The 22,030-nt window shown below is 43.1% G+C and overlaps 1 protein-coding gene across 5 annotated transcripts in view; it reads right to left on the bottom strand.

Annotated features, from left to right (window-relative positions):
- Window positions 1-19,314: 19,314 nt before the first annotated feature.
- Window positions 19,315-22,030, bottom strand: part of LOC123140067 (putative disease resistance protein RGA4) — an 8,592-nt gene continuing 5,876 nt past the window's right edge. For 2 of the 5 annotated variants that reach the window (XM_044559788.1, XM_044559791.1), the window contains 7 exons: window positions 21,483-21,549; window positions 21,300-21,393; window positions 21,050-21,196; window positions 20,877-20,960; window positions 20,605-20,772; window positions 20,422-20,518; window positions 19,847-20,274 (listed from right to left, as the gene is read on the bottom strand). The gene's annotated coding sequence lies outside the window, so the exon portion shown is untranslated. Of the gene's footprint in view, window positions 19,766-19,846; window positions 20,275-20,421; window positions 20,519-20,604; window positions 20,773-20,876; window positions 20,969-21,049; window positions 21,197-21,299; window positions 21,394-21,482; window positions 21,550-22,030 lie in introns of those variants that run through there. The other 3 variants (XM_044559790.1, XM_044559792.1, XM_044559789.1) reach the window with 3 other exon arrangements.

The raw sequence follows: 22,030 nt of genomic DNA, 5'->3' as shown, positions 1-22,030 counted from the left end.
CACGCAGTGCCTCGGCGGCCTCCACGGTCGCCGCACGTACGACGTCACCGCCCGCCGCCTCCACCACGCGCCATGGCAGCCACAGCGCCGCCCACCTCCATAGGCCGACACACGGTCCGGAGCTCCATCGCGCAGCCGCCGGCGAGCGCCGCCATCGCTGCCACGCCTTCGGCACAGCAAGCACGCCCAAAACACCAAGCTCATGATACCAATTGTTGGCGCCGCCTCCTTGCAGCGCCTCTCTTTTTCCTCCACTCTCAACTCTCTTGTGGTTTCTTTCGAGAACACACACACACAGACGCACAATGGTGGAACTCAGGAACACACACACACACGCATGTATCAAGGAAGAACACAAGCAGGCTTTGCCATAGGCTCTCTTCCTTGGCTATCAGAATGATAGTCACTAAGCGCGAAACAAAGGACCGGCGACCTCATTTACCTGCAGCTCTGCTTTGGTTCTTCGTTAAGACAGAGTTGCATCATCAGTGTCATACAGACATACAGCCAGTCTCTGTCACATCACATGGTAATCAGCAGGATTACATTCCCCATCCTAATCAAATCAATGGTTAACTACCAGCCGATTGAATCGAAAAAATCTTAACAAGAAATAGAGAAAGAAAGAAGAAGCAAGGAGGCATGGACCAGGGAGAAGAGAACTGCCGGATCCCGTAGCGACCAAGACGAACTCCGATGCGTCGGCGGTCGGCGCCGCACTCTCTCCCCCTCGCAGACTCCACCCGCTCCTCGCCGCTGGGAACCTAGAAGCCACTCTATCGTCTGCTCGCGCTCTCCCCCGGTGGCCTAGCCTGGCCGCCGCCGACGAGCCCCGGCCATGCGGCCATGACCTTTGTTTGCACCTTCGCTGCGCCAGCCAGAGTGTGGTTTTGGGCCTTAATTTTTGGAGCTTCGAGCTGAGAGAGAGGCGTCATGGGCCTTTGTTTTGCAGCTGCACTAATAGCTTTTGGGTTACTAAAAACTGAAGGAGTCGACTGATGTTAAACCTAGGCCTGGCAGCCCGACCCGACGACCCAGCCCGAACCAGGCCAGGCCGGGTCGGGCTCGGGCCTGAAAATGTAGCCTGTTGCGTATGTCGGGCCGGGATCGGGCCTGGGAAATCAGGTAGTTTGCACGGTGGCCCGACTCAGCCCGGCCCGAAATTGCTCCTTTTTCTCCTCGGGCAGGGCTTGGGTTTAAATATGCGTTTTTTCTGCTGGGCCAAGCCGGGCTCAGGCCAAGACTTTGCAAGTCGGGCTTTGACAGGCCCGGCCCAAAACCCGGCCCAGCCCGGCGAATGCCCAGGTCTAACTATTGTGCACTCTCACCCATTCAATGAGTGTGTCTAAAAAAACCGTTCATCGTCACATGATCTACATTAACTTTTAAGGAAAACATAATCTGCATTAACAAAGGTGCCACAAGTTGCTCAAAAACAAAGAGCTGCCACAATGCCGAGGCGCATTAGCTGGCTATTGGTGTTATGTTTGATTTAGCTAGGTGATTTCCCCGCGCGTTGCAGTGATGATTTAAAGATAAATTGAAAATGAATTATATATGAAGGAAATGATGTAAATCCAATGCTACTATCTTTAAACGAAGGAAGTGTTTGGTACTTGCAGTGTGTGTGAACAAAAATGTACGCATGTACCATTGACCATATCAGTTCAAACAATTTAACTGACACATCGACAGCCTTTAGAAATAAAACATTTTAAACAATATCGAATGTACTACATATGTCTATTAACTATAGAATAGACATGTTGATGTGGTCTTTACATGGATGAAAAATACTGTTAGTGGATACTTATGTGGCACATTTGCTGAGTTGGATTGCTTGCATGTTGAAAAAAAGGAGTTATTGGTGATAAAGACATGATGTGGTCTGCATCGCAGGAAACTATTGTTAGTGGATGCACACATGACACACTTGGTGAGGCCGAAGGCTTGCATGTTAAGAGATTTAGAACCATGTGGTGAGGAACGGCACAGTGGCCTGGTTCTGCATTTAGGAAGAGCCCGACCACTCTCGCCAGCATGTTGTTGTGGGAGTGGGACACCATGGCTTGGCCTGTGCTTGTATTGCTGAGCCCTTGCACTCGCTGCTTACAATGACTACAAGATCACAAGCACTGTGAAATGTCTCCTTGTCTCACCTCACGCCCGCTTTAGTCGTTTTAATGCTAGCTCATGAGAAGCTAGTACTGGCTCTATAGCCAAATACGGCTCTTCATTCAGGGTTTACTTTATATATGCACTCTTAGGAAAATCTACGACAATCTAGGAATACACATGAGCGTACGGAAAGCTTGTAAAGATGCACATGTCCAAGCACAATATCACACATACCTCTAAACAAAATAAAATTACAACTTTGCCATCGGGATCTGCTATGTTGGACCGCCACATTGCCTCCTTCCGATTACTGTCGCCTCCAAAACCTTAAGTGGGAAGAGACAAGAACTGACACCAACCAGACATGCGGTCTGGAGGATCCCCTTCCCGCCATGTATGTTTTCTCGATCGAAAGAGCCAGTTGCGGCAGGGCGAGGACACCGATGATGATTTCGCTCGAAGGCCAACGGTCAGAGAGGGCCCTGAAACACCTCCGACACCGGATCCGATCGATTCATCCAATGAAGCTGCTTGTAGTCAAGCAACTTCCGTTTACTCGGCACTATAAACGATAGTGGATCGGAGTTATATATATGCACCTACACTTGATGAGGAGCTAGGAACAAATAAAAGCTCCAATACTCGTCGACAAGATGGATGGTGTGTAGCACTAAAATGAGTTAGTGATTTGCCATTCGTTCTTTAATAGAACAAAGGGATTTTGGTGAAGTTGCACATCCACTACTCTAACCTAGTGAGCGTACTGTACTTATTTAATATCAATGGCAATGTATACAACAAAATATGTTAAATTGGCCACAATTGGTTGTGCCAAAATCTTCCTGAAGTCAAATTAGAGATTTACATTTCTGTTCGGATCCATTATCCCTTTTGAGGTTTCTATGACCCCATATAATTAAAAACTAATAAAAAAATCTTGTTATCGAAGAAACTCCGACGCAAGAATTTCAATCTAGCTATGTGTTATCCATGAAAGAACAAAACAACTTGTCCAGAACATTACTTTCCTGTAAATCTGTATGAGAAAAATAGTTATCATGTGGCAATCTACCTTTTGAATGGATACCATCATATGAACTACTTGAGATAGATTTTATAAGTGCTCTATTTCGACTGTGCATGCTTGGCACTCTGAATCCGTAAGCAAGGCTGCAAAAGTTTAGCCTTGACAGCTCTACATCATAGATGACGTTGTGTAGCTGAGCTATTCCAGTCTTCTTCTCTATGGGTCGATGTCCTTTCTCATCTGAATCATGATTACAATATCTCACCCACTTGCTGAATTATGTCATTGTGCCACCTAATGCTTGCTTCAATCATTCCAATGATAGCTTTTTTAGGCTTGTTCCAATCACACCTAGATGTACTAATTATTAATTAACAAGGCTTGTGAGAGCGACCTTTTTTTTCTTATTATTTCCTATTTTGTGTATATTCACCATAAGGAAAATATACAGAACAATAATAATACACAGGAAAATACAAGAAGGACTGAAAAAAGGGTATGTCTTGGCACAATAGCATGCTGACTCCAAATACAATGAATTGCAGCAAAGCCCCCAGGATCAACTCCCATGGACCGCTGCACCACCTACATCAATCCCAGCCACTGTCAAAGCCGTCGGAGAAGACGAGGACCAACATGTACCAACCAAAAAAGGTTTGGAGAAGCCTCTTCCGTCCATGTGCGCTTTGTAGACAGATGTAGCTGGTAGCCTCAATGCAACGACACCAATAACATTGTCGCTGGTCGACCAGGGAGGCCCCTGGAACACCTCCCGACTTGAACCCACTCGAATCAGCCGATGAAATGGCGCAGCCAAGCGACTCTAGTTTACTCTTGATTGGCGGAGGTATGACTACACCGCTAACAGCATTGATAACGGCAGTACGCAACAATAATGCTGATGCTGAGTAGACGCATCAAATATGTTCTGGCAGATATAAGTCGCTCTGTTCCTAATGCCTCCCAAAGCTAACATATTTGTGATAGTCTACCTATGTGTCCTAACATATGTTTTGTATTACCCCGAAATACCACTTAACTTACACAAGAACGAGGTGAATTCTCTTGAGTACTACTTGATGTAAATGGCCTACATATGCACTCACATTTGATGAGTAAATTTTTCAGTCTGCTTGTGACTGGTCAATATATATATATGCACCAACACTTGATGGGGGGCTAGGAAGAAATTAATTCTCTAATAAATATTCCACGAGGTAGATGGTGTATAGCACTAAGACTAGCCACAGTGGAGAGTACCATACACATATCCCTAGACTATATTACTACCTTCATAGTGGGTAGTAACATAAGTGTGGTAACCTGCAAAGCTTCATTTATTAGGTTATAGACTCATATTGCATTCAAACATGTGACGTTACCGTAACTAGCTAAGTTACTCAAACTACCTCTCTCCTCATTAACTCATTTCCACATAAACAAATTTACTGAGTTGGACTCGATGTTACTGCTGAAGTTACTCCCATTGTGGCTAGTCTAAAGTGAGTTCCTTTCCGGTTTGTAGGGCTTAGAGCATCTACAGCCGGACTTGGCAAATCCGACCCCTCAAACACCCACGGACGCGCCCGAGCGCGTCCACGGACAGTGACCGGTCACCCCTCAAAAAACGCATTCCACATCCGGATACCTCAAATTCAAATTATTACATGCAACGTAGCGATCTTTGACCGGAGCTCGTCTGGTTCCGCTCGCCCGGCTCAGCCCTGGACATGTCCGGCAGCCGGCTGCGCTCCGCAGAGTGTTGGGCCGGTCACCGGAAAGGTAGGGTAGGGCATGCAACACGAGCTGGCTCACGGGACTCAAAGCATCGCCGTCTCCCATGCCCTACTCTTCCTCGTCGGAGACTGATAACCAACAAGTATAGGGGATCGCAACAGTTTTCGAGGGTAGAGTATTCAACCCAAATTTATTGATTCGACACAAGGGGAGCCAAAGAATATTCTCAAGTATTAGCAGTTGAGTTGTCAATTCAACCACACCTGGATAACTTAGTATCTACATCAAAGTATTTAGTAGCAAAGTAGTATGATAGTAATGGTAACAGTGGCAAAAGTAACGATAACAGTTTTGTAGTAATTGTAACAGTAGCAACGGAAATGTAAATAAGCAAAGCACAATATGTGAAAAGCTCGTAAGCATTGGATCAGTGATGGATAATTATGTCGGATGCGATTTCTCATTTAATAGTTATAATATAGGGTGATACAGAACTAGCTCCAGTTCATCAATGTAATGTAGGCATGTATTCCGAATATAGTCATACGTGCTTATGAAAAAGAACTAGCATGACATCTTTTGTCCGAATATATTCTCAATGTAATAGAGTACCGGACCAAAGCATTAACACATAGTGAATACACGAACTCCTCAAACTATGGTCATCACCGAGAAGTATCCCGATTATTGTCACTTCGGGGTTGTCGGATCATAACACATAATAGGTGACTATAGACTTGCAAGATAGGATCAAGAACTCACATATATTCGTGAAAACATAATAGGTTTAGATCTGAAATCATGGCACTCGGGCCCTAGTGACAAGCATTAAGCATAGCAAAGTCATAGCAACATCAATCTCGGAACATAGTGGATACTAGGGATCAAACCCTAACAAAACTAACTTAATTACATGGTAAATCTCATCCAACCCATCACCGTCCACCAAGCCTACGATGGAATTACTCACGCACGGCGGTGAGCATCATGAAATTGGTGATGAAGGATGGTTGATGATGATGACGGCGACGAATCCCCCTCTCCGGAGCCCCGAACGGACTCCAGATCAGCCCTCCCGAGAGAGATTAGGGCTTGGCGGGGGCTCCGTATCGTAAAACGTGATGAAACATTCTCTCTGATTTTTTTCTTCGCGAAATGGAATATATAGAGTTGGAGTTGAGGTCGGTGGAGCAGCAGGGGGCCCACGAGACAGAGGGCGCGCCCCCCACCCTCATGGACAGGGTGTGGGCCACCTGGCCTTGATTCTTTCGCCAGTATTTTTTATATTTTTCAAAAGTTATCTCCGTGGATTTTCAAGTCATTTCGACAACTTTTGTTTTCTGCACAATAAATAACACCATGACAGTTCTGCTGAAAACAGTGTCAGTCCGGGTTAGTTTCATTCAAATCATGCAAGTTAGAGTCCAAAACAAGGGCAAAAGTGTTTCGAAAAATAGATACGTTGGAGACGTATCGACTCCCCCAAGCTTAAATCTTTGCTTGTCCTTAAGCAATTTAGTTGATAAACTGAAAGTGATAAAGAAAAACTTTTACAAACTCTGTTTGCTCTTGTTGTTGTAAACCAGCATACAAGTTTTCAGCAAAGATTATGAACTAACTATATTCACAATAACACTTAGGTCTCATGTTTACTCATATCAATGGCATAATCAACTAGAGAGCAATAATAATAAATCTCGGATGACAACACTTTCTCAAAACAATCATAATATGATATAACAAGATGGTATCTCGCTAGCCCTTTCTGAGACCGCAAAACATAAATGCAGAGCACCTTTAAAGATCAAGGATTGACTAAACATTGTAATTCATGGTAAAAGAGATCCAGTCAAGTCATACCCAATATAAACTAATAGTAATGCATGCAAATGACAGTGTGCTCTCCAGCGGGTGCTTTTTAATAAGAGGGTGATGACTCAACATAAAAGTAAATAGATAGACCCTTCGCAGAGGGAAGCAGAGATTTGTAGAGGTGCCAGAGCTCGATTTTGAAATAGAGATGAATAACATTTTGAGCGGTATACTTTCACTGTCAACGCAACAACTATGAGATCTCGATATCTTCCATGCTACATACATTATAGGCGGTTCCCAAATAGAATGGTAAAGTTTATACTCCCCCACCACCAACAAGCATCAATCCATGGCTTGCTCGAAACAACGAGTGCCTCCAACTAGCAACAGCCCTGGGGGAGTTTTGTTTAATTATTTTGATTTGCTTTGATCTTTTTGATCATGGGACTGGGCATCCCGGTTACCAGCCATTTTCTCGTGAATGAGGAGCGGAGTCCACTCCCCTTGAGAATAACCCACCTAGCATGGAAGATACAGACAACCCTAGTTGATACATGAGCTGCTCGAGCATACAAAACAGAATTTCATTTGAAGGTTTGGAGTTTGGCACATACAAATTTACTTGGAACGGCAGGTAAATACCGCATATAGGAAGGTATGGTGGACTCATATGGAATAACTTCGGGGTTTATGGAGTTTGGATACACAAGCAGTATTCCCGCTTAGTACAGGTGAAGGCTAGCAAAAGACTGGGAAGCGACCAACTGAGAGAGCGACAACAGTCATGAACATGCATTAAAATTAATCAACACCGAGTGCAAGCATGAGTAGGATATAATCCACCATGAACATAAATATCGTGAAGGCTATGTTGATTTGTTTCAACTACATGCGTGAACATGTGCCAAGTCAAGTCACTCGAATCATTCAAAGGAGGATACCACCCTATCATACCACATCACAACCATTTTAATAGCATGTTGGCACGCAAGGTAAACCATTATAAGCTCTAGCTAATTAAGCATGGCATAAGCAACTATAATCTCTAATTGTCATTGCAAACATGTTTATTCATAATAAGCTGAATCAGGAACGATGAACTCATCATATTTACAAAAACAAAAGAGGCCGAGTTCATACCAGCTTCTCTTATCTCAATCGGTCCATCATATATCGTCATTATTGCCTTTCACTTGCACGACCGAATGGTGTGTATAATAATAATAGTGCACGTGCATTGGACTAAGCTGGAATCTGCAAGCATTCAATTCAAGGAGAAGACAAAGGTAATATGGGCTCCAAGTTAAATCAACAATCATGCATATGAGAGCCACTAAACATTTTCATTATGGTCTTCTCCTCTCGACCCCCAAAAGAAAGAAAAGAAATAAAATTATTTACACAGGAAAGCTCCCAACAATTAAAAGAAGAACGAGAAATCTTTTTTGGTTTTCTTTTTAATTACTACTACAAGCATGGAAATTAAACTAACTAAATTTTTTTGGTTTTCTTAAGGTTTGTCAAACACACAAGAAGAAAGCTAGAAAAATAAATTAAACTAGCATGGATAATGCAATGAAAGAGTATGAGCACCGACAACTAGAATAGTGTGTGAACATGAATGTAAAGTCGGTGTGAAATACGTACTCCCCCAAGCTTAGGCTTTTGGCCTAAGTTGGTCTATGCCCAAGGATCACGGCTACTCTCCCCGGTGTACTGAGGAGTGTCATCTGGATACCACTGGCTGGCGATCTCCTCCGGATCCCACTGATAACAGGATGGACGATAAGGGTCCAGTGGAGGTTCCGGCTCAAGCTCTGGAGCGGATGTCTGGCCTCGATGCGCGTACATAGCCTTCGGCAAGACAAGGTAATGACCTGCAGTTAAATCAAACAAAGAAGGCGCAGGCAGGGTAATAATCTCATTGTGTTTCTTATTAAATCTCAGGTTATACAGAAGCATCTTATCATCGTTGTCAACAATAAACTCATGCGCTACCATGCTCCTGTAATCCAAGAAGGTAAGAGGCAACAGTGTCTCCTCTTTCTCATCATGCCTAATAGGTATCTCGAAATGTTTAGCAAGGCGTGCAACATAGATACCTCCAAAGATGGGGCCCTTTGTACGGTTTAGGCTTAACTGTTTAGCAATAATGGCACCCATACTAAAAGTGTTGTCACTGAATAAGGCATGGAGCAGAATAATAATATCAGGAACACTGAAGTTTCCACTATTTCCACGACCAATTAAGCATCGACTAGCAAATATGGCAAAGTAGCGTAAAACAGGAAAATGTATGCTAGTGATTCCCGCATCGGAACCCTTCCTCGATTTCCCTACAGTAATATTATCTATGAAACCATCCACATCTTTACGATGTGGTTCATCTAAGCTACCCTCAAAGGATATTCTACAAGCCGCGCAAAAATTACGTAATGACATTTCCTTAGCCTCTTCATATAAATAAAAAGATACCGAAGGAGGTGAATTCTTATGATAATAGTAAAAGTATTGCATGAAAGTATTGGTAAGTAAGAGATAATGTTCGATCCGGTCGTGGAGGACGTCGATGAGGCCCGCATTTTCAGCCAAAGAATAAAAGTCTTCATAAATCCCGGCCGCTCTCAAGAAATTATCACAAGGCCACTCACAAGGCCTTACTTCCGCTACGCGAGGAAGATTATACTTAGCCTTTTCTTTCTCCTTAGCTTGCTTATCCTTGGAGTTTTGGCTAGAAGAGCCCCTCAATAATCTCCTCATCATTTTCTGAAAATTTCTGAAAGTTGTAGTAACTTCAAAATAAAAGTGAATCAAACTAAACAAGATTGATAGCAACTACTCCCACGAGTGCCTAGAGCCTATATCATGCATTATAATTACTTGAGACCTCATAAATTTGACATGCAAGCTCAAGAACAGGGTCACTTATGCAGCAAAAATTTGCAATGAATAAAGCACTAGAAGAAAAACTAATTGGACCAATGGAGGACTCACATACCAAGAAACAATCTCCCAAAGCAGTTTTGTGAATGGAGCTTTGAGCAAGGAGATCGAAAATCGCAGCAAAATGAGCTAGAACTCGTGCTTGAGCTGGATGGCGATTATTTTCGGGAGGAAGATGGAGTGTGTGGGTGCAGGAATAAGTGGAGTGGGGCCATCGTGGTCCCACGAGATAGGGGGCGCGCCCTGGACTCTCGTGGCCATGTGCTTGCCCCCCTGCTGTGTTCTCAGTGCCTAAAATCCTCAAATATTCCATAAAAATTCATACTAAATTTGCAGGGCATTTGGAGCACTTTTATTTTCGGGATATTTTTTATTGCATGGATAATTCAGAAAACAAACTGATAATACTATTTTTGCTTTATTTATTCTAAATAATAGAAAGTAAAATGAGGGTACAGAAGGTTGTGCCTTCTAGTTTCATCAATCTCATGATCATCAAAAGGAATCCACTAACAAGGTTGATCAAGTCTTGTTAACAAACTCGTTCCGAATAACATGGAACCGGAGAAATTTCAAATAACACTAGGTTACCTCAACGGGGATATGAACATCCCCAATAATAAGAATATCATATTTTTCTTGATAGTAGGAAGAGGAAATTCAAAACTTCCAATAATGATAGTTGGAACTTTTCCAATAGAATTGATGCTATGAACTTGAGGTTGTTTCCTCAGAAAGTATACCGTGTGCTCATTACCATTAACATGAAAAGTGGCATTGCCTTTGTGGCAATCAATAACAGCCCCTACAGTATTAAAAAATGGTCTACCAAGGATAATCGACATACTATCGTCCTCGTGAATATCAAGAATAACAAAGTCCGTTAAGATAGTGGCATTTGCAACCACAACAGGCACATCCTCACAAATACCGACAGGTATAGCAGTTGATTTATCAGCCATTGGCAAAGATATTTCAGTAGGTGTCAACCTATTCAATTCAAGTCTACGATATAAAGAGAAAGGCATAACAATAACACCTTAGCCATTGGCAAAGATATTTCAGTAGGTGTCAACTTATTCAATTCAAGTCTACGATATAAAGAGAGAGGCATAACACTAACACCGGCTCCAAGATCACATAGAGCAGTTTTAACATAGTTTCTTTTAATGGAGCATGGTATAGCTGGTACCCCTGGATCTCCAAGTTTCTTTGGTATTCCACCTTCAAAAGTATAATTAGCAAGCATGGTGGAAATTTCAGCTTCTGGTATCTTTCTTTTATTTGTAATGATACCCTTCATGTATTTAGCATAAGGATTTACTTTAAGCATATCAGTTAAGCGCATACGTAAGAAGATAGGTCTAATCATTTCAGCAAAGCGCTCAAAATCCTCATCATCCTTTGTCTTGGATGGCTTAGGAGGAAAGGGCATGGGTTTCTGAACCCATGGTTCTCTTTCTTTACCGTGCTTCCTAGCAACAAAGTCTCTCTTATCATAACGTTGATTCTTTGATTGTGGGTTATCAAGATCAACAGCAGGTTTAATCTCTACATCATTTTATTGCTAGGTTGAGCATCAACATAAACATTATCATTAATATTATCACTAGGTTTATGTTCATCACCAGATTGTGTTTCAGCATCTGAAATAGAAATATCATTGGGATTCTCAGGTGTGTCTACAACAGGGTCACTAGAAGCATGCAAGGTCCTATCGTTTTTCTTTTTCTTCTTTTTAGAAGGACTAGGTGCATCTAAATTATTTCTCTGAGAATCCTGCTCGATTCTCTTAGGGTGGCCTTCAGGATACAAAGGTTCCTGAGTCGTTCTACCAGTTCTAGTAGCCACTCTAATAGCAAAATCATGTTTATTATTTAATTCATCAAGCAAATCACTTTGAGCTTTAAGTACTTGCTATGCTTGAGTGGTAACCATAGAAGCATATTTGCTAATGAGTTTAAGTTCACCTTTAACTTTAGCTATATAATCACTCAAGCGTCCAATCATGAAAGCATTACTCTTTAACTCTCTACCAACATAAGATTAAAACTTTCTTGCCTAGCCATAAAGTCATCAAATTCATCTAAGCATTGGCTATGAAATTCAGTAGACGGGATTTCAACTTTATCATATCTATAGAGAGAATTTACCTTTACTACCTTTGTCGGGTTATCAAGACAATGTGTTTCTTCAACAGGCGGTATATTAAGACCATGTATTTCTTCAATAGGAGGTAAATTCTTAACATCTTTAGCTTTAATAGCTTTTTCTTTCATTGATTTCTTTGCTTCTTGCATATTTTCAGGATTGAGAAATAGAACACCCCTCTTTTTCGGACTTGGTTTAGAAATAGGTTCAGGAGTTGGCTCAATTGGCTCAGGAATTGGCTCAGGAAGAGTCCAATTATTTTTATTAGTCAACATATTATTCAATAACAATTCAATTTGGTCGACTGTTCTTTCCCTGAAAACACAACCAGCACAACTATCCAAGTGGTCCTTGGAAGCATCGATTAGTCCATTATAAAAGATATCAAGTATTTCATTTTTCTTAAGAGGATGATCAGGCAAAGCATTAAGTAATAGGAGAAGCCTCCCCCAAGCTTATGGGAGACTCTCTTCTTCGATTTGCACAAAATTATATATTTCCCGCAAGGCAGCTTGTTTCTGATGAACAGGGAAATATTTAGCAGAGAAGTAATAAATCATATCCTGGGGACTAAGCACACAACCAGGATCAAGGGAATTAAACCAAGTTTTAGCATCACCCTTTAATGAGAATGGAAATATCTTAGGAATATAATAATAGTGAGACTTCTCATCATTAGTAAACAGGGTGGCTATATCATTTAACTTGGTAAGATGTGCCACAACAGTATCAGATTTATTGCCATAAAAAGGATCAGATTCAACCAAAGTAATTATTTCTGGATCAACAGAGAATTCATAATCCTTATCAGTAACAAAGATTGGTGAAGTATCAAAAGCAGGGTCATATTTCATTCTAGCATTCAAAGTTTTCTGCTTAAGTGTAGCTAGTAATTTCTTAAGCTCAGATCTATTATTGCAAGCAAAAAGATCTCTAGCAGTTTCTCCATCCATAACATAACCCTCAGGAACAGTAGGCAATTCATATTTAGGGGGAGAACCTTCATCATCACTATCATCAATAATTTCATCTTCAATAATTTCATTCTCTCTAGCCCTAGCAAGTTGTTCATCAAGAAATTCACATAATGGCAAAGTAGTATCAAGCACAGAAGTAGTTTCATCATAAGTATCATGCATAGCAGAAGTGGCATCATCAATAACATGCGACATATCCGAATTCATAGCAGTAGCAGGTTTAGGTGTCGCAAGTTTACTCAAAATAGAAGGAGAATCTAGTGCAGAGCTAGATGGCAGTTCTTTATCTCCCCTCGTAGTTGAGGTAAAATCTTAGTTCTTTCGTCTTTCAAGTTCTTCATAGTGATTAGCAGATATAAATCCCAAGTGACTCAAAGAATAGAGCTATGCTCCCCGGCAACGGTGCCAGAAAATAGTCTTGATAACCCACAAGTATTGGGGATCGCAACAATTTTCGAGGGTAGAGTATTCGACACAAGGGAGCCAAAGAATATTCTCAAGTATTAGCAGTTGAGTTGTCAACTCAACCACACCTGGATAACTTAGTATCTGCAGCAGAGTATTTAGTAGCAAAGTAGTATGACAGTAATGGTAACAGTGGCAAAAGTAACGATAACAGTTTTGTAGTAATTGTAACAGTAGCAACGTAAAAGTAAATAAGCGAAGCACAATACGTGAAAAGCTCGTAGGCATTGGATCAGTGATGGATAATTTTGTCGGATGCGATTCCTCATGTAATAGTTATAACATAGGGTGACACGGAACTAGCTCCAGTTCATCAATGTAATGTAGGCATGTATTCCGAATATAGTCATACGTGCTTTTGGAAAAGAACTTGCATGACATCTTTTGTCCTACCCTCCCATGGCAATGGGGTACTAGTGGAAACTAAGGGATATTAAGGCCTCCTTTTAATAGAGTACCGGACCAAAGCAATAACACATAGTGAATACATGAACTCCTCAAACTACGGTCATCACCGAGAAGTATTCCGATTATTGTCACTTCGGGGTTGTCGGATCATAACACATAATAGGTGACTATAGACTTGCAAGATAGGATCAAGAACTCACATATATTCATGAAAACATAATAGGTTCAGATCTAAAATCATGGCACTCGGGCCCTAGTGACAAGCATTAAGCATAGCAAAGTCATAGCAACATCAATCTCAGAACATAGTGGATACTAGGGATCAAACCCTAACAAAACTAACTTAACTACATGGTAAATCTCATCCAACCCATCACCGTCCAGCAAGCCTACGATGGAATTACTCACGCACGATGGTGAGCATCATGAAATTGGTGATGGAGGATGGTTGATGATGACGACGGTGACGAATCCCCCTCTCCAGAGCCCCGGACGGACTCCACATCAGCCCTCCCGAGAGAGATTAGGGCTTGGCGGCAGCTCCGTATCGTAAAACGCGATGAAACTTTCTCTCTGATTTTTTTCTTCGCGAAATGGAATATATAGAATTGGAGTTGAGGTCGGTGGAGCAACAGGGGGCCCACGAGACAGGGGGCGCGCCCAGGTGGAGGGGGCGCGCCCCCCACCCTCGTGGACAGGTTGTGGGTCCCCTGGCCTTGATTCTTTCGCCAGTATTTTTTATATTTTCCAAAAGTTATCTCCGTGGATTTTCTGGTCATTCCGAGAACTTTTGTTTTCTGCACAATAAATAACACCATGGCAGTTCTACTGAAAACAACGTCAGTCTGGGTTAGTTGCATTCAAATCATGCAAGTTAGAGTCCAAAACAAGGGCGAAAGTGTTTGGAAAAGTAGATACGTTGGAGATGTATCAGAGACCGGAACACGAACGGTGCCGGTGGACGTCAGATCGATGATGGATCCGTCCGAGGATGAGCCACCGACGTCCCACCATGATGCAGTTGCGGCGCCCGGACTGATGCTCCATATGGGGCACCGGAGAATGCGACTACGCCTCGCCAACGTCCGCCGCCGCGAGGGCTGCCGCCGCTTCCACGCCCGGTACCTTGCACGGCGTGCACGCCGTGCATGGCCCCGTGGGACATTGGTACGTGCACAATATTGGCACGCCACCGGAGGGGTTGCGCATCCGCTAGCGCGTTCAGACACCAGACGGACCGCACTCCCTCCAGCGAGGCAGCTATGGCCGGCCTAGCCCGGATCCATGCCCCATTTGGATTCCCGACGGAAGGAGTCCGAGCGCAGCCGCCCATGGGCCTCTTCCCAGGCGCGGCGGAGCGCAAGCCGGATGACCATCTCCTCCCCGAGGACGCGCGGGATGAGATCGTGGTCGACAGATCTGGAGGTGAAGGACTCGGAACCGCTGCCCGCCATGCCAAAGAGGACCGGAAGGAGCCGGAGATGACCTCGGGTGACGGAGGGGAGGGAGTGAAGTGGCTAGGGTTTGGTCCGGCGAGCAGATGGGGAGGATTTTATGTGGGGTCGGGTGGGCCAGCGTGGGCCGGGCCCGACATGGCGAGCGTGCCCGGGCGCCCCCATATCCGCTTCATATTTGGGCTATATAGGGGGGTGCCAGTTAGCCTGGGCATTTGAGGGCGATTTGTGGGGCCCGTCTGAGTTAAGAAATCATGACCGGACAGTGACCGGGCAGCCGCCTGGGCATATGAGGCGGGTTTGAGGGGTCCGGCTGTAGATGCTCTTATCTCAAGATTTAGGTTCTTTGTTTTATAAGTCTCAATTTGATTGTTCCCCATCACATGTTCAGATTTCAAGGTTCATAAAATCACTTCATGTAAGAATTAAGAGAAAATTGACCAATGCATGTATTTCATGCATGCATGCATTGCAACTAATGCATTGGTATTAAACATATTTTTCTTAGGAAAACGAGTGCATTCATTGAGTGCTTCTGCAAACTACAAAAATTATTACATCACTCACCATCTATCTTGGTTGGTGAAATTTTTTAATTGGGCCCTATAAACGGAAAAGGAAGTAGTATTCTACTAGGAGGCAGCTTAATGAGTCTAGAGGAGACACCGTACCGACAATAGTTGCATCGGCGGTTAGCTTGGTATTAATGACAATTTTCTTCTGTACGAGTCTTTGCCATTTTATTTTGTGTAATATTTAGTACTACATGAAGAAAGAACATGCGATAATAATAATGAGTTACGGCAACTCGGGGAATTGATAGGACAGACAAACATGCCATATGGATGCATCAACTCATATAATTAATTAAAGCAATTTAGATACATTGCGTTAAGATACAAAAGCGTTGTGGAAACTATGTCTAAACAATATGTGCAAGACCAACTTTTAGATACATATGTTGGCAATACCCTTATTTGATCTTCTCGCGGTCAATGCACCGACTCATTCGTTACTGTTTCAACCCATGGAGAAACTTCCCTATGCATGGGCTGAACTACCCGTCCAAGATACACAATGAGCACGTGATGACTTTGAACCTTGTGATGCTCGACCACCGTCTCTATTTTTCAATGAGGGGAACCACACGACCCGTTTACATTCTACACCCTACATTTTTTAAAATAAAAGGGATGACTCCCCCGATTTCATTAGAGAAACCAGTGTCCTACTACAACCAAACACATCACATCCAGACCCCCCCCCCCACCCACCCACCCCAGGGGAAAGCAAAAGAAACTGAGGGGAACCTGGCTAAAACACAGCCTAGGTAAAGAAGAAGAGGAAGAAAATGAGAGCAACCCCTATTGACTAGCAACACTCTTCCCAGTGGCGGAGCTTCTCAGGGGCCAACCTGGGCCGTTGCCCCCCCAGCCCATGAATTTTTTCTGAAATACCCCTTAGTATTTGGCCCATATCTCAAGCAAAATCAGCCCAAAATACATATTGTTTGCCCCCCCAGCCCATTGCCCCCCCTAGATTTCAGCCCAAGCTCCGCCACTGACTCTTCCCTCAACGCAGACAACCCAGAAATAAAGTATAAAAATTACATGTTTCCGAACTAACAGCCCACAAAACCAACCAGCAGCTACTCTTTAAGAAACAGGAGAGAACCACGTTACTTTTAAGACAATCAGCCGCCTTCCAGCCTTGGAACTCACGACGCCTAGCCTCACTTTGCTTGAAGATCTCAGTAGCGACTCGCTCCAGAAGTTTGGCGCACCGCTGTAACCCCAGTTTTGCCACCACCCTCCCTGCAAGACACTCCAATCAATAATCCAGAAGGAAACTCTAAATAAAACTGCACTTGGCTGGGACGGCCACTTTTTGTGAAAGCATTCAAGGTTTCGAGCTTTCCAAATAGTCCAAATAACAACAGCTACACCTATAGTAAAAAAGTTTCTTCTTCACATAGCCCAGATTCTTTAACCATACATTGAGACAAGCATTAGTGTCATAGAAATCACACTGGATCCCTAAGCTGCAACTAACTATGTTCCAAATGTACCTTGCCAGGAAACACTGGAAAAACAGATGATGTATTGATTCGTTTTCCCCACAAAAGAGGCATTCATCCTCACATTTCCCCAATGATGCAACAACACATCTCGAGTCAAGATGCTATGCTTCAAAACAAGACAAAGAAAAGTTTTAATTCTAGGAGGATTTTGACTTTCCAAATGAATCTGTGAGGGGTTTTAGGACCGGCATGCATTGCAGAACAAAAAGGCTTTGACACTAAACTCTCCTGAGCTGGATAGCAACCAAGGTGAGCTTGTCCTCAGCTCAGAGTTAGTTAAGGAGACCTTTATCACAAAAATGAACAAGTTTGGCCCAATGGTCTGCTTTTTCCCCAACCAAAACTCTCCTAAAAGCTTAAAGAAGAGATATTGCAAGACAAGGCATCATGTACAGTTATATGTTTATTCTAAGAAATATTATACTCCCTCCGTTCCAAAATAGATGACCCAACTTTGTAATAAACCTAGTACAAAGTTGAGTCATCTATTTTGAAACGGAGGGAGTACAACCTAGGGAAGGTTAGAGATAAATTATCTTTTCCTAGCCATCAATCTTCCCAGAACGTGGTTTTTTTGCCATCCACTACACAAAACTTGCTGCCAGATACCTTCCGGCGGCCTGCATTGCATCGGCGTTTTGGATTAAGCAACTCCAGCTAGACTCCCTTTGGCCATGAGGCTCTAAGACATCGACAACTACATGCTGATATTTTCCAAATGCCTCCCAAACCTAACATATTTGTGATAGTGTGGCCCGACATATGTTTTGTATTACCACCTAAAACATGACTTAACCGAAAAAATGAGAGCTGTCATGAGTATTGGCCTACATATGTGTAGGCACACTGGATGGGTGCCTTATTTTAGTCTGCTTCTAGCTGGTTTCTCACTACAAACCATGGTTGATGGGTCCTACATATATGCACCTACACTTTCACACGGAGCGCATATATATGCACCTGCACTGGTCTGGGAGCTAGAAAGAAATAAAAGCCACATGTGCACTCTTGTGTGCACTTACACTTGAGAGGGGACTAAATAGAAATAAAAGTAATAATTATTCGCCGCAGAGATTGGATGGTTTGTAGCGCCGAAAAGATTTTTTTATATAAATGGAGATTTTGGGAGAGAGAGAGAGAGAGAGAGAGAGAGAGAGAGAGAGAGAGAGAGAGAGAGAGAGAGAGAGAGAGAGCAGATAGTGCTAGCCTATTCACTTTTCTGTTCATCGAAAGAGGGGATTGGATTTGGACCACAATTGTCGTAAGAGCTTCGAAAGTCTTTCTAAACCCCTGGAAAAAATTGCAAGTAATCTTCTCCCAGAAAAATTAATGTTTTCCAAATGCACAAAGTTAGCATTTTGTATATCCTAGAGTATGACCACAATTGAAATTGTGCACTACTGTCTTATGTAACTTTTTCCTAATGCAAAGCAAATTAGGCTACCAATTTTCTAAATTCGGCTCATTCTTATACAAATGGCTCTAAAATCTATTGGTATGCGTGTGACTGACACAAATGGGTACACGCAAATTTGTGTTGTGCCTCATAAAAAATCTTGTGCCCCTACAATAAAATATTTAAGTAACTGCAGAGTCATCCTCAATTAATAGGTTAATTGTATTGTTTATTTAAAAATGTAAAAAGTTAGCATTCTCAACATACTAGCCCGTGCAAATGCACGGGTTCGCGAATAGTGCTCCTAATTAACTGTGATTGAGTCCCTAAAAAACTGTGATTGAGGATCAATGTCCCGTTCCGTCATAGTATGGTGCAAGCACGATGATCGGCTGAATTCACATAGTCGATCGATGATCTATAGGGGGTAACTAATTAAGCTTAATTATTTTCATCAAGATCATGAGCTGTACTTAGTACAAAGGAGCTGTCACCAAGGACATGGTGATCTAGACTCAAAAGCAAGGGGGTCAACGGCCAACGGAAGCTCATGTTAGCTTGCGACCAACAACAGTTAGAAGCTGTGATGGATAGTGACTACTCTGCCTAATAATATGTAAACAGAGCGGAATATGTAGTTCAAGAACGGCTCTATAAGATTTCCCATCTTGAAATGCTGGACTTCCCATAAGAACTATGAGAAAAAGTATAGTTCTATATGGCTCAATATATGCACGTCAGGCTGGTCAAACAAGACACATTCCTTGATGTCATTGGTGTTGTAAACACGATCTAAACATTTTCTGGTGTCTCGGTGTCACATACATAATAACCCCACTGTCTCAAAATGCAAGACATTTTTAAGACTGAGGGAGTATATATTTAGTATCTATACACGATGAACCGTCGTGCCTTCTTTTACATGCAAAGTGATGATCCATGTTCCATGTGCCATAACCAGGGCGCAGAGGATGACCACTCCAAGGAGATGGATGGGCCGCTCGGTGTTGGCCATAAATTACGCCGGCGATATGGGGCCACAAGGTGCTGGAGTCGAAGATGGCGAGGTTGTTGGCATCGGTGTAGGAGACGGAGTAGGCGGAGGACAGAGCTGGCGACCGGGCGAACGCACGAGAGGCACATGATGCGCTGGACATCGAGGGAGCCGTACACATAGAAGCAGTTGCTGCTCCGCTGCCGTACACATACAGAGCGGGTTAGGCTGCTAGTTGGCAGTAGCAAAATTCAGTTTATTCACAAGCTAACAGCAGGATCTAGTGTACTGAAATCTTTTGGATTGAATTAAAGCATAGGAAGTAATTCCATTCAAACAGATATCTAACATGTGAAGTGGGCACTCCATAGAGCTCTGCCTAATAATACTGTACGGGACTCAGAGTACTCCTGTGAAGTGGGCACATGCCCTGCCCTCGTCGAATATGGCTAGGTCGACGTACGAGTTGGGACTACAGGGAGTAGTAGTAGCACAGCAAAAAGCTAGCAGGCGGGCACACCAGAGGCAGATGATGAGGTTAGCATCCATCGAGCAAGTGCCATCAAAAGCCACCCCGTGGAGCGCAGCATGGCAGTGAGGAACTGGAGGGCCGTGTGAAGCGCGTCGTTGGGGAGTGGGACACCACGGCTTGGTGCCTGGCCTTGGCGTTGGGGAATTGTTGTATGCACATACAATTATTTGTACTCTCCTGAAAAGTAGATATATACATGACAGGTTAGGTTTAGTTGTTAGCAGCAGAAAGATATAATTTATTGTGAGTTGACAGCAGGATTTGGTATATTGAATCGAAATCAAATTAGAGGAAGTCAATTATGTGGAAACAGGTACTACGTACCAGCAACGATCCTGGAGTCCTGGACGCGGAATAGGGTACCACTAATTTAGGCTTCACAACAGTACATGTTTGGATGGCTGTTCCTCCTACTTATGAACTGAAGAAAATAATGAATTCAATGAATAAAAGCAATGATAATTCCATGGGAAGTAGAGAAAATATTAATGCATATCAGTAAAGCACTTTGTTTTACTTCACGGTGAACTGGACGAATTCCCATCGCACATGCTCCATGAATCAGATTATCCTAGCTATCGTCAGGAGCATCCATGAATTCATCTTGATAACTCTTTGAATCATGACTTCCTTCAGGTTTGCCTTCGACAATAGGGATCACAGTTGGCGGAAAACCTGCATGATCACACCAATTTCACATGTTAATGCGATGCAAACCCAAAAGGCCATCATATGGAACAGGGGATGGTCACTTTTGATGCACAGAACGGCCCACTGACCTTTCTGGAGTTGCTGCTTCAGTAATTCTTCTCCATTGCTGTTATTTCTTGGATGGAAGAGCTTTCGCAATTGTTCCATAGAATCTGAGAAACTGCACTTCGTCAGCTTAGTGCAAAACTGGATATATTGAAATCTTTACAAAAGCATATGCAATCAATATGTCAAAACTTACATGCACCGTCATCTGTCCCGAGTCTTGACACGGAATAGGATACCATGTCTTAAGCTTCAGAATACATGTTTTGATACTTGTACTGACCAATGGCCAATGGGTGCACAAATGAATTGGCAAATGGCCCATGTAAGTCAAGTATAGAACCTGCAGTGTTCCATAACGTGGAAGTTAGGATCATATTCCAAACCTCAATAAAACATTACAATTGCCTAATAGTACGTGACACGGCAAAGATAGTGTCTCATACCTCCTTTTTTTACTTGATATTACAAATGGACTGATGAAGAACAAATGCCACATAATATGTGTCACAAGAACATACCTATACGCTCAGGATGTTCCTGATAGAAGGAAGATCGTAATCAGAACATTATCTTATAGAAATAAAGCACGCAACATTGGAATGCTATGTGCGAAGATAGTCTCTTACCTTCTTTTTCAATTGATATTGTTCTACGTTGAAATTGTCAGAGAGCTACCATCAAAAGTGTTGTTTCCTGCAAACGAGGCACAATTTGCAGAATGAAGTCATGCTACCAAGAACTATTAAACCCAGGGCCGGGCCCATAGTTCTACAAACTGTGCGGCCCGCACAGGGCCCATGAACTTGGGGGGCCCAAATTTTTTATATGCCCATGTATATATTTCCTGGGGTAGGCGTTGGGCCGCTGCCCGCTGACTCCGCCCGCGTGAGTAAGGCTCAGGCCACGAGCGACTCAGACCGGTGCGATGCCTCGATGGCTGGATGCCAGCCGCCAGGTTCTCCCGTTCTCCTGATCTGCTCGATCGAAAACCGAGCGGCGACTCCACGGCGCATCCTCTTGGCTCCTACCACTTCCAGATCCGCTGATCCGGCGACGCCGTGACGGACGATACAGTGACAGGTACAGAGAAAGGCAGGGTCAGGAGATGTAGTACGATACACTAAAGTCTTTATCGGTTCGCAACTTCGCATCCATCAATTATCCCTTTCGTGAT

This window comes from Triticum aestivum, chromosome 6B (assembly GCF_018294505.1).
Source record: "Triticum aestivum cultivar Chinese Spring chromosome 6B, IWGSC CS RefSeq v2.1, whole genome shotgun sequence".
NCBI lineage: Eukaryota > Viridiplantae > Streptophyta > Magnoliopsida > Poales > Poaceae > Triticum > Triticum aestivum.
The sequence above is the reverse complement of the archived record's forward strand: the minus strand, read 5'-3'. Positions and strand labels throughout refer to the sequence as shown.